Here is a 6,096-nt window from a genome sequence, read left to right on the forward strand (position 1 = left end):
TCATATTTCTGTAGAGCAATTTGCTGGAAGTAGATTTAATGAATCAAAATACATAAATAGGGTGGGCCATGGTGGCTCAGTGGCAGAGCTCTTGCTTGCCATACTGGAGACTTGGGTTCGATTCCTGGTGCCTGCCCATGAAAAAAAAAAAGCATAAATAACTTTATACTTAATAAATAATATCTAAGTGCTTTCTAAAAGCAGTCTTGCTAATTTATATCCCCCCCCCAAGAGTGCATGAAAATTCCTTACAATTTCTGAAATCCCTGACCACTGGGTATTAGCGATTTTTTTATTTTTTAATTTTGAAGTAATTTTAGATTTACTGAATAGTGCTATGATAGTACTGAGTTCCTATATACCCCTCATCCAATTTCCCCTAATGTCAATATCTACATAACCATGGTATATTTATCAAAACTAAGAAATTAAAATTCATGTAATATTATTAACTAAACTCTAGAGTTTATATGAACTTTATTAGTTTTTCCACTAATGTCTTTTTCTGTTCCTGGATCCAATCCAAAATACCATATTGCATTTATATCAACAACCTTTTAAACCTTTGCAGTCTTTTTGTTAAGAAAGAAGGAAGGTAGAAAGGAAGGAAAGAAAGGAAGGAGGGAGGAAGGAGACAGAGGAAGAATGACAAAAGAGATAGCTAATTGCTCTTCTGATTTACAAAAATCATAATTTAAAATCATAAATGTGGAAGACTGCTAGTTGTTACCCAACATCTATTCTCCCTTTCTTCCTCAAAATTTGAAGCCCCAAATTTCTGCAGAGCACATCCTCTCCAAGACTAGAGGTAACATTTCCCAGCTTTGCATGCAGTTATGTATGGTTATGTAAGTACTATCTAATGAGATGTCAGCAAAAAAGTTATATGCAACTTCTAGGAAATTACATTAAATGAAGGGTCTTGACCTTTTCCCTCAGGTTTATGCAAGCTTTTTATTTCTTTTTCTTGCTCAGTTTTCCCTGGCTAGGATCTCCAGTTCACTGTTAAATAGAAGTGGTGAGAACAGACATCCTTGTCTTGTTTCTAATCTTAAGAAGGAAGATTTCAATCAATAAGTATGATATTAGCTATGAGTTTTTCATAGATATCCTTTATCAATTTGAGTAAGTTCCCTTCTATTCCTAATTTACAGATTGTTTTACTGTGAAAGAGTGTTGCATTTTCTCAATGCTCTTCTATGTCTGAGATGATCATGTGGGTTTTTTTCCCTTTATTCTAGTAATGTTGTGCATTACATTGATTGATTTTGTATGTTGAACCAACCTTGTATTCCTGGAATAAATCTTGGTCATGATGTATACATCTTTTTATACGTTCTTGGATTCAGTTTGCTCAGATTTTATTGAGAATGTTTGCATCAATATTTAAAAGGATATAGCACTGTGTTCTAGTTTGCTAGCTGCCAGAATGCAATATACCAGGAACAGAATGGCTTTTAAAAAGGAGAATTTAATAAGTTGCTAGTTTACATTTCCAAGGCTGAGAAAACATCCCTATTAAAACAAGTCTATAGAAATGTCCAGTCAAAGGCATCCAGGGAAAGATACCTTGGTTCAAGAAGGCCAATGAAGTTAAGGGTTTCTCTCTCAAGTGAGAAGGCACATGACGAACACAGTCAGAGTTTCTCTCTCATCTGGAAAGGCACATGGTGAACACAGTCAGGGTTCCTCTCGCATCTGTAAGGGCACAGGGCAAACACAGCATCATCTGCTAGCTTCTTCTCCTGGCTTCCTGTTTCATGAAGCTCCCCGGGAGGCGTTTTTCTTCTTCATCTCCAAAGCACTGGCTGATGGACTCTCTGCTTCATGGTGCTGCAGCATTCTCTGCGCTCTCTGAATCTCTTTCATTCTCCAAAATGTTTCCTCTTTTATAGGACTGTAGAAACTTATCAAGACCCACCCAAATGGGTGGAGACATGTCATCACCTAATCCAGTTTAACAACCACTATTGATTAAATCACATCTCCAGGGAGATGATTTGATTACAGTTTCAAGCATACAGTATTGAATAAGGATTATTCTGCCTTTATGAAATGGGATTTAGATTAAAACATGGCTTTTCTAGGGGACATACATCCTTTCAAACCAGCACACACTGGGTGGTGCAACGGTGACTCAGTAGCAGAAATCTTGCCTGCGATGCAAGAGACCTGGGTTTGATTCCCAGAACCTGCCCATGCAAAAAAAAGAGGAAAAAAGAAAAAAAAGGATTTTGCATTGATATTTTTATAAGCTAAAGAATTTCTCTTTATTTCTTTATGAACCGGTTATAACAGCACCACCATTAATATTTGTCTGCATATCTGCCTAAACTGTTCTTTGCTTAACTTGGGAAAAATGTGAGTCTCTTAATGATCTGCAAATCTTCTTCTTAGAATATTTGTGTTACATAATCTTTCATGTTTCTCTTTTTGTCCCAGGTATTCAAATTAAAGGTATTCATGCATTATTACATTTATAAGAGTGATTATTTCCTTATCAGCTACCATAAACAGCTTTAATGTAGTATTTTGCTACAGAATATTCTTAATATCTCGAATCTGTCCAACTAAGCAAGCTGAACATGTGACTGTACAATGCTCAACAATTATGATAAAAAGCAGATTTATGTTTAGAAATATTCTTTCAAACTACTCCCTCAAAAAATAATGAAGTAAGCATCAACTTGTTTTCATGGTCACTTGCTATAGGAAAAAGGAAACAAACTTAAATATTAAACTTAGAGTTTGGAGACCTGAATTTAAATCCTGACTTTGCCACTGAACTTCTGTTACCTTAAAAATTTCAGTTTGATAAAAAATTAAAAAATAAAAAAATAAAAATTTCAGTTTGAACTCTTTGAGTCTCTTTAGAATCTGTAGAAAATAATAATCTATAGTTAAATGAAAAGTTTTGAGAATCAGATGACAAAGCACACTATCTCCATAATTACTCCAGGAAATTAAAGAAAAATAATATATAAGAAAAAAGAGGGCATGCAATGTGAGAAATGGTGTAAAAAGAGAAAAAAAAAAGTAAAACACAAATGAGTATGCTGATTGTTGATAACACAATTAAGAAATATAATGTAATTATAAAGCAAGAATACATAAACTAGAAGAGTTATAATTTTTAATGATTGCAACCAAATCCAAAAGGTTTAAAGGCAAAGAGGTACTGTGTTTGGGAAAATTGAAGAAGATAAATGAAAAAATTTTTTTTTGAATTATCTTGTCTGGTTCGAGGGAGAGACTGTAGGAAATTTTTAAGCTGCCAGGAAGATTCAATTTGTTTGTTATAAATCTAAGAATAAGAGTTTTGTTTGGCAGTGGCTAATTACTACTCTATCTTCCCCAGATTTCACTGGAATGACAGAAGATATATAAAAATTAAAATAAAGCCATAAAATCATAGTGCTGCTATTAACCTGAGAGGAGTGTCACAAAGAAACTTTTAAGGGACATGGAGAGATTTTGATAGTTATGGAGGTGGACCAGATTACCAAAAAAAAAGAGAGAGAGAGAAAGAACTAAGATGCTAATAACCTCATCCAGGTGAAAAAGAATATTTATCTGTGGTGTTTGAAGCTATGTACCCCAGAAATACATGTTCTTAAACTTAATCCATTCCTGTGGGTGTGAATCCCTTGTAGGATGGAAATTTTGTTCTGGTTACTTCAGTTCAAGTGTAGTCTACCTCAACCAGGATGGGTCTGAATCCTATTACTGGAGTCTTTTATAAGCAGAATGAAATTCAGACAGAGAGAAAGCCACAGGAAGCAAGAAGATGAGCATCAATAGACTCCAGAAGAGTAGGGAGAGGCCAGGAGAGACCATATGCATGCCATGTGACAGAGGAGCCCAGGACCAAAGATCAATAGCAGCCAGCACCAGAAGGCCAGTCTTCAGGAAGAAAGAATTGCCTTGATTATGCCTCGATTGGGACTTCTCTTAGCCTGAAAACTGTGATCCAGTAAGATTACTATTGTTTAAGCCACTCATTGTATTTGGTTGAGCAGCCAAGGAAACTAAAACATTGTTAAGATGAGTCTTTCCGGGAAAGCTTCTGCAAAACGCTCAGATGAGAGATAATGAGGCAGGCAAGAAGGGCTAAGCTTGCAAAATAGGCTGAATAATTAATTAGAAGGAACAAAGACATATAGAACTTCTTTTTTCAGAAGGGACGAAAACAGTGTTTCTCCACAGAATAAAATGTCAAGCCCAGTAGCAGGTGAGAAGTCTGATGCCAGAGGTTACCAGAATGGACTCCAGGTTTACAAGAAGGTGGCATTCATCCTATTGACTTTCAGCTGCCACTAGAAATAGGAAGATCCCACATCCAAAAAATAAACTACACATAAATGGTAAAGACAAGCCCACTCAGGTACACCATCCCTATCCCATCAACTCTCCCTCTGACACCATAAACATATATAGACTCATAAGTGCCAGCACCTCTAAATCAGAACTTCTATTTATTAACAAGTGTTCTTTAAGCAAGGTATATAAATTCTGGTTACCAATACTACACAATCTAAGTTAATAGATATACACACAACCCAGAATCATTAAATATTTAAATAAAGCTAACAGCATAAGAGGAATAATTTTTTTCACATAAGAAAGCATTTATTTGAAGTTCAACATGAAATCATAAAATAAAATTTATATAAACACAAATCCACACTGAAGCATAACACAGATAGCAAAGAACAATATAAAAACAGGAAAACTAAATGGCAGCTATACATAGTTGGACAGTTGTGTCTTGTACACTAGAAGTTTACAAAATAATCATCTTAGATCAACACAAGACCAATCTTCAACATTGTCCTGCAAGATAGGTTACTTAAGCATTCCCTCTTGTTTTCTCCAAGGTCCCCCTTTAGTATGGCTAATAATTGTTTAGTGATTACCAATCCCTCGAGTTGCATTGTCATATGTGCCCTGTTGGCTACTGTAGTCTGCATATACCTGTCCAGGTCCATAGTTCCCATAGCTACACCCAGTATAATCATATCCATCATAGCCACTATAGTTCTGATCACCACCATAGACACTATTGTAATTTCCATACCCTTGATCATAATAGTTATTAAATCCTTGTTTTCATACAACTTTGATTTCATACTTCCCAGAACCAATTTGACGATATCTGCTATCTAATGATGTCTTTACTGGCTCTTCATCTCTATATGTGATAAAACAAAATCCTCTTATTTCATTTGTTTTTGTATACATGGGAAGTTCAATATTTTCAATTTCTCCAAATCCTCCAAAATATTCTTTCATTTGCTCTTCAGAAGTATCTGGACTCAATCCACCCACAAAAAACTTCTTTTTTGGTGTGTTTGGTGGGGGAGGTTTTCTCTTTTAAAGGCTTCGCCCTTTTAGGGTCTATCAATTTGCCATTCAGTGTGTGTTCTTTCAGTTCCAAAACCTTAGCAATATTAGCAGTATCTTTGAAAAACACAAATCCAAATCCTCTTGATCTTCCAGTGACTAGATCTGTTTTAATTGTGCAGTCTACAACATATCCAATTCAAGACAAATAGTCAGATCTGTCTTGCTTGTATCCCAGCTCAAGCCTCCAATAGACATTTTACTATCATCCTGCTGATTCTTGCTTGCATTAATCCTGGATCCCTCTGTGAATTCCTCTATGTTCCTGTACTCATTCATGTCCTCCATGGCGGCGGAATTGTCTGCAGGAGGTGCTGGCACACAGACTGAGTCCAGGAAGCAGCAGCAGAGGAGAGTTGTATGCAGCTAGATTTAAAATGGTGGTGGAAGAGTGAGGAACTAAATTTTTAAAAATTTTAAATCAATTATGTAATTCAAGATGTAGCAAGTCTCCTACGTGTGACATGAGATTTAAACAGTGAAAGGCAGAACCCATCTTCACATAGCAGTGCCAGCAGCAAAACAAGTTCCATTATTTATGGGAATGAAATCCACATCTAGCATCTACTCACCAGCTTTAAAAGCATAAGGTCGTAGCGGTGTGGCAGTTGGGGATAGGGTTAATAGCAATAGTCAGTTTAGATTCCTGACCTCTTGGACACAGCTATAGTTGTAGGACACTGAAACTAAAAG

The 6,096-nt window shown here is 35.9% G+C and overlaps 1 pseudogene; it reads right to left on the reverse strand.

Moving 5' to 3' along the window:
- Positions 1-5,109: 5,109 nt before the first annotated feature.
- LOC143679021 (heterogeneous nuclear ribonucleoprotein D-like pseudogene) lies at positions 5,110-5,691 on the reverse strand (annotated as a pseudogene).
- Positions 5,692-6,096: the final 405 nt, after the last annotated feature.

This window comes from Tamandua tetradactyla, chromosome 1 (genome assembly GCF_023851605.1).
Source record: "Tamandua tetradactyla isolate mTamTet1 chromosome 1, mTamTet1.pri, whole genome shotgun sequence".
NCBI lineage: Eukaryota > Metazoa > Chordata > Mammalia > Pilosa > Myrmecophagidae > Tamandua > Tamandua tetradactyla.